The sequence below is a fragment of the Anneissia japonica genome, unplaced genomic scaffold (genome assembly GCF_011630105.1).
Source record: "Anneissia japonica isolate Jap-2015-1 unplaced genomic scaffold, ASM1163010v1 scaffold573_len2283161_cov171, whole genome shotgun sequence".
Taxonomy (NCBI): Eukaryota; Metazoa; Echinodermata; class Crinoidea; order Comatulida; family Comatulidae; genus Anneissia; species Anneissia japonica.
Genome location: NW_022719802.1, coordinates 674,764 through 683,089, shown reverse-complemented (window position 1 = coordinate 683,089; position 8,326 = coordinate 674,764).

Below are 8,326 nucleotides of genomic sequence, written 5' to 3'. Positions count from 1 at the left end.
CATCTACTAGGCCAAAGAATATAGGCTAGGCCTACGTGTTTGCAAAAATGGATAACCTGAAAAAAAAAAAGAAAATATTAAATGTATGGCTCGCTGGCTCGCATGACTCGCACATTGGCTCGCATCAACCATATGTCATCATCTTTGTATGGGTAGTGAAGTGGCTTGGAAACACAAAGGAAAAACTTGCGCTAATAAAAGTAAATATACATTAAATGAATCTAACTGAAAAAGTGCAATTTATTTGTGTAAATATGATATTTCTGGTTCTGGAGTAAATTTTAAATAATATCTATCTACCTAATTAAGTAACTGTAGCACATGAGGCAAAAGTCCCCGTTAGCAGAAACGGTCCATATAGTGAGCTGTCTGGTACTTGAGAGTGAGCTGTCAAATGGTCCAGAGGGAGCTGTTAGCAGCTCCATAAACTTAACTTTAATTGGTTTTAAGAGTCCATTGGAAGTTAACAAGAGAGTCCTGACCAGCAACATATAGCCATTGGAATGTAAACAAGAAACCCATTACAATCACTCACTTCATCTCATGGGCTTCAGTGGCAATAAATAATTTAAGAACCCTTCGCTATTCTACAAACCAGCAGGATGTATAACCCGGGTTTTTTCCAAAAGCCAGGTGCCATGGACCAGTTCTGTTAATGGCAAGATATGCAGCATGACTCATATTTGGCGTTTTGTGTAGCTGGTTGGCTTCTTAATACTGTAAATATGCAAAATTTAAACTTGTCAAATAAACCTATCTTTCAAGAGTAAGGCCCAGAAAACTGAGATTTAATATGTAGGTACAAATTCTAAACAAAGTAATAAGTAAGCATAAATAAATGAGTTATAAATGAATTGTAATTTCTTCAATTTTTATGGAAATAGTGAGCTAACTGACCTTAAAAAAAGAATGAGCTACAGTGTATGATTTTTTAAATATCACCAGACATATAACTTAACAGTACTTAAAACAGTACTAGATTTCATATTTTTCCAGACTGCAGCTTGATAGTGAAGTGTCTTGGTAACATAAAGTAAATAAATAAATATTATAAGGCTGAAAAGTACATATCTGTTAGATAAAATATTTTATTATACAATAACAGTAAAAAAAATAAACATCATGCATCAAAAGGAATAGTGAAATTGACAATATCCAAATCATTATTCTTATTTTACTTTGCCATTACAAGATTGTTTACGGTATCACACACTCGGTTTGAATGTAAGTTTGACATGAATACTGTAACCACTATTAATAAATATTTATTTTAATTTTTCAATTAGGTCATCACTCAGGATATAGTTAAAAATGATAAAAATGCAAAATACAAATTCCTGATAGATTTCTGAACATATGGTTCATTATATTTCCATAATATAGTAAAATATATGTCATATTTTCCCTGTTAAACTACAAGGAAATATATTGCTTACAGTACATGCAACAAGGTACTAAACTATAGTAATCATTGAAAAGGATTCATATGCTGACTATCCTTTCTTGTGATTATTAGAATTGCTGAAACTTAAAGGCCTGATGCTTTACATTTCATATCAATATACATAATTATTACTACTCTACTGTACATTTACATAAATGAATGAAAAACAGGAATATATGCAGTCAGCAGCATTTCACAACCTCATGTACTAGGGTCATCATACACACTAGCATATATTGTATTATACTATTACTAGTATTATTGCCTAGGCATAACCAGTCTTACTCTTAGTCTTAATATGCCATTTGAAAATAGTTTGACAGAACATCATTCTTTACATTCTAACCAAACCTACACTGTGTTGAGGCCCACAGTTTAAAACTCTATTGACATCCAGTGCAGAAAGTGCTGTCCTTACGTTACCACCAGGTAGTGGTGCTGGCAGGCTTAGCCTGGGCCTAGATCATGCCCTACTAGTACTACAGTTTATCTAACTGTAAATAAATGTTAGGCTTAGCAGCACAGGCCTATGAATATTAGTTTAGCCCGTATTATAGATAGTGCAGCAGAACGTTTAATGTTGATGTAACAGCGATTGCAAGGTTGTATAAAGTTCAAATTAGGATGAGTTAGGCCTACGCTAGTCCTACGTTTTTTGGGGTGAGATAGCCGGCATATCTTTTAGGCAAATGTCATTGGATGTGCCGATGTCCGCTCGCAATGTTGAAGGATGACCTGGCTAGGCCTAGCTCTCCTACTGACTGAAGGCTAGTGGCTCTCGTCCTATTCGATATGAGCAATTTTCTTCCCTTGAACTGTCAAGTTTATCTCTTACTTCAGGTATAACGTAACTTCAAATCTATTTCATTCCATAATTTCTGGAGAATCTTCATTTTGAATCCGGTTTGGAAATAAAACATATCAAACTTTTTCTACCGCACGACAGCGACTGTTTGGAGCAGTAGCATCTCAATCATCTATTTAATTGACTCCTCCTCCTCATAAATAAACATCTTCTCATGAATTTACGGAACATGTTTTGTCTTTTACAAAACATGTTTTGTCTCGACAAACATGGTTTTGTCATTTACAAAACATGTTTTGTCTCGACAAACATGGTTTTGTCATTTACAAAACATGTTTTGTCTCGACAAACATGGTTTTGTCATTTACAAAACATGTTTTGTCGAGAAAAAACATGTTTTGTCATTTACAAAACATGCTTTGTCGAGAAAAAACATGTTTTGTACAGACAAACATGGTTTTGTCCTCACAAAACATGTTTTGTCTCGACAAGCATGGTTTTGTATTTAAAAAACATGTTTTGTCTCGACAAACATGATTTTGTAATTTACAAAACATATTTTGTCTCGACAAACATGGTTTTGTCATTTACAAAACATTTTTTGTCTCGAAAAACATGGTTTTGTCATTTACAAAACATGTTTTGTCTCGACAAACATGGTTTTGTCATTTACAAAACATGTTTTGTCTCTACAAACATGGTTTTGTCATTTACAAAACATGTTTTGTCTCGACAAACATGGTTTTGTCATTTTCAAAACATATTTTGTCGAGACAAAACATGTTTTGTACAGACAAACATGGTTTTGTCCTCACAAAACATGTTTTGTCCTGACAAAACATGTTTTGTCGAGACAAACATGGTTTTGTCAGTTACAAAACATGTTTTGTCTCGACAAACATGGTTTTGTCATTTACAAAACATGTTTTGTCTCGACAAAACCATGTTTGCCTCGACAAAACATGTTTTGTCTCGACAAAACGTTATTTGTAAATGACAAAACCATATTTGTTTCGACAAAAAAAAAGTTTTGTCTCGACAAAACATGTTTTGTAAATGACAAAACCATGTTTGTCTCGACTAAACATGTTTTGTCAGGACAAAACACATTTTGAAATGACAAAACCATGTTTGTCGAGACAAAACATGTTTTGTAAAGACAGAATAATATTCGTATATTCAAAACATGATTTGTCCCTTACAAACATGGTTTTGTGTGACAGAACAGGTAGTGTGTCATTTGGCGCCCCGTAATGGACCTAAAAAACACCAGATTCAAGTATTTAATTGTGCTGTACTGTGCATCTATTTATTATGTCATGACATAACAACATCAGCAGTTTGAGGAAATTTTTGCTACTTATTTGTAGGCTGGTTAAAAATATTACTTTATTTATTCAAACATCACATCTCAAACAATAATATAAGGTGGCGAAATAACAAATTGCATGTTACTTGTGTTACATAATATTCATTAAAAAGGATATATAGGGCCTATAATAAAAGACTAGACAGTTAAAATGTTGTAACATCAGAAAAAAGTACAAAATAGAAAAATCAAAAAGATAAAAAAAAAAATTACAACCAATAATTTGAACAACTGAATAATAAAGAATGGGGGCATCTCACATTGCACAAGTTTGCTGTTAGTCAAGAATGACATTATAATTTTAAAATTATAATTATAATAATAAAAAGTATTGGAGAGCTGTGGACAATAGGCCAGGGTCTAAGCATTAGTATAGTTTGGTAATAGGGTAGTTATTTAATAATTATTATTATATTACAGTATTGAGGTGTAGAAATAAAGGAAAAAATAGACTATTTGGGCCTTAAACAGGTTGCTCTGCTAGGTACTTCTTCAGAGATAGAAGGCGAACTTGTCATGCAAACTAGGCCTAGTGTTGCATTGATCTTTCTTGCATCATGAGATGATATGGGATAGGGAGGGTAGGTCCATCTTCCAACTACGTCAAGGGTAGGCCTTGCCTAGACTGGCCTAGATAGAGTCATGAGATGCATCCCTTCTTACAATTTTACCTTGATCGTTGTGGCTTACGTATACAGAAATAATAGTGAAAACTTATTTTGAGAAAACTATAGTCTGCAATCGGTGAATCAAACCGGTATACTTTCTTAGGATCACTCTCACTGGCACCGTATCCGTATTCGAGTGCGAGTTGGTTGACTCTTGTGCCAACTTGTGCGATGATTTTATTTTATCATTAGCCAATCAGAGCGCTCTATATGTTTCAGCAACCCGCAGCAGTCTGTCTAGCAGTGGCTAGGCCCCCCACCCCCATCGGACAAATCAAGACCCCTTCACCCGGCCGAGCTCGTCGAGCAGTCGTACCAAAAAAAAAAAATTAAATATAGGCCTACACACCAAGCCAAACTATGTCTTTCACACTGCTACGTGCCATTTCCGGCCATCCAGAGCTCCCTATTTTTAGAAAAGTATCATCTCCCAAACCCTTCCCCTCCTCAGGAATACAAGCTCAAGCCACCTGTTGGACAGCTTAACCCCCCACCCCACCACCAGAAAATGTATCCCAGATTAGCCACTGTCTAGGCCTTTAGGCCTATGTAGAATGTCCGGGCCCTGGGCTACTAAAGAATAGGCCTAATTGTTATTTAATACATTACTTTATACAATACAAATTGCAATAGACATTGGGAAGTTAATATGCCTATTTATTTAATTTAATTAAATATTCAACATTCTCTCCTTCTCTTTTTGTGTAATATAGCCAGCAATTAAAAAATGTGAAACATTAGAAAGAAATAAATCTTAACTTCAGCAGTTATGTTGTAATATAAGTTGTAATTTCAATTTAGTAGGCCCATTTTCTCTTCCAGTAAGTTTGTTCATGGGATTAGATTGGAAAATCCAGACTAAGCACAGTATTGTAATACTGGTAGTATTGAATTGTTTTCATTTCCTTCCGTGATTACGGACGGCCTAATCACTACCGCTAAAATAAGACTAACTAGGCCTATGTATTATTTCACTCTATGTAGACCCCAAAAACAAGAACAAGATCAGCAGTGTGGCTGGCTCGGTGTTTCGTGCGGCCCAAGAGACAAAATAAGTGGTGGAGAAAAAAAATGCTTTTTGAACCCTCGTCGGGGAATCTGGCGTTTCTGGATCCCTGTGAGGGCTCTGGAATGCCATTAACTTTTCACTTTCTCCATTTCGGAACAATCAGCCTTCCTCTTCCTATCCTCCGACCTCCATGTCTATCTAGGAGCCTTGGAATGGGGCGGGGAAAGTAAAGTGTGGATGGGGGATCCGACCGATGGTTGGTGGGAGCGCCAGGTTGCAAAATAAGGTGATTTGAGGTGATTTTTTTTTTACTCTGTGACTGTGATTTGTCTTTTGTTTTTTTTTCTGGGAGGGGGAAGGGAAGTATTCTGCTCCTCCCCCCTCCCCCCCTCTTCGCGCACTTCCCCAGATATGCCACTGCATACCTCCCGTCGATCCTGGTGGCATCACTGGTCAGAATAGTATTGAGAATTATGTTTCTTTCAATTTAGGCAGCGGGAAGGGGTAGGGATGGTGGCGATGAGTGCTTATTGAAATTTTAAAATTTGGCATAATTTCCCATCAGCTATTGGAGTAATTTGATTCGCATCTCTTTTCACACTGACAAAGACCCAAAGAAGGATAATACATTTTGTTAGTTTATATTGTAAACGTAATTCTCAATTCAGCCTTTTGGCTGCCATGTCTTGTTTTTAAGGATTCTTTCTGAATAGATACCAGTATATATACTAGTTAACTAGGTGGGCAAAGTTGTCCCCGACGACACGCAGCATTAGATGTTGTTGCTAGTAGAATTCACTCCGTTCGGTCGCACCTGGGTAAACCTGGGAAATATAGTTTTACACTACGACCAATCCCTATTTAAAGAGCAAACCGAAATTTAAATGGTAAACGAAACAGTGAAGTAATGGCTAACAGCACAGGATAATTTGCATCATATTTGTAAGAATTGTAACCAAGCTCAACAGTAACACACCGTACTCGAGCGAATAATATTATCTTAAGCGCGCTTCCCCACTCCCCATGTCCCTAAAGAACATGAATCATATAGTACAATATATACAGTACATCACTGACTTAACTTTTTGTCCAATGCATCAGCTGTTTGCAGTGTTGGTCGGACTGTCAATATATCCATCTGTCGGTCAGTCAGGCTCCATTGAGTTTAAAGGTGTTCAGTTTTTGATTAGATTATTAGAACCCCGTTCTTGTTAAGTTGTTAGGGGTTTTATATTTTGTATATAAATATTCAGTCTTAAAATTCAGCATATACTGCAACATTTGTTTTGTGATGTAATTATTTTGATAAATAAATATGTTCGGTAAACTGCACAGCGTTAAAGCTGAATCTTGTTTGCTATCGTATGACATGATGCGGAAGAAAGTCCTAGTATTGTTTTCAAAGAACAATTTAAATTAAATAATATGGGGCCTATGCATATTCTGTTGCTAATCATCAGTTATTATAATGCACTTTAATACTATTTATATCTCTTATGCTGATTTATCCAATAGACCATAGACCTTACATTATACATTTAAACAAAAATAATAAAATGCAAAATATGAATGAATGTGACTGCAATTTAACGCACATTGTATCATGCCAACATGTGTTCAATATACTCCGGTTCTTGACGCCAAAATGGTCACTAATAGTACAGTGTGACAGTGTAATAGAGCCTTATGATTTTGTAATAGGCTTAAAATTTTAATGAGGCTGTGCGATCCAATTGATAATGATAAAAGAATACTCATTTTTTGCATATGCTATTATGTATTTTCCCAGTTTAAGTTTCACTGACAAATACATAATAAAATATATTAAAATAGGGCTACTGGAGTGCTTCTTCTTCTTATCGAGTCACTACGTAGTTAGTGTGTATGATCTTGCTTACGTAGTGTGGTAGAAGAATTCGCAGGTAGGATAGATACTGACATGGGCCGCGACGTAACGCTCCTTCTGTGGCCGGACAGGGGACGGGAAATGGACCAGTACACCGGGGATAACCCCCTACTCTTCTCGAATGATGTACTGTGTTCTTTAAAGTGCACACAAGAAATTGTGTACACTGGACCTACGGTGTATGGTCCTTATCCGAGAAGACTTGTTCCACCACCGGAACCATAGGCGAGCATGCAGTTCGAACCACCAGCGCCGATATTATGGCTGTATGTCAAGGTTCCCTCTCTTAACCGATCGGCCAATCGACTCGCACAGGTTTGCTGTTCTATATTAAACAATTAATAGTTAACGCATATTAATAGTGAACTACTGGAAATTACCGTATTTGACTGAATTGTTATCTTCTGTTATTGCTTGTAGAGCATTGTGAATATGATTTGTTAGACCATTATCTTGTTTTAACTGAGCAATCATCACAAGTTGTTTTTTTTTTAAATATCATACTTTTTAATTTTTACTTTCACGTTCTACCACAAACATATTATGAATCGATACGTCACTGTACTGATTACCTCAAAAATAATAAAATGTTTCCATTTAATGTTAATTTTTTACATGAAAAAATGCCTCCAATTATGACAAATCTAATTCTAAAAACAATCCACATTATTTTTTTCAAACTACAATACCTGTCAAATAAAATAAAATATACATATTTTCTAAATATAAGCACACTGCTTGGGGTGAACTCAGCCTGCTTGGTGTTTATCATAATTGTCCTCAAATTCTGGCATATAAAATGTTCTTATCCTCTACAATAATATTCCTCCTTACAACTAAATTCAAGTCTAATTCATCTACTCATTTGTCGACTTTTAACTTGAATACTAAATACCTTTTTATACATCTTGTTGATTGTAACTTAGATAAATATTTTTCTATTTACACTTTTGACACTACTATAACTATCTTCACACTTTACAACGTTTACCGTAATTAAGACTGTAAGTACCATAATTACAAATATCATGTAGCATTCCACATATTGTTACAATACCATGACTTTCTGTAGCCCACTTCTTCATATCTTGACATTACAGTTCATACACACACCCACACACACAC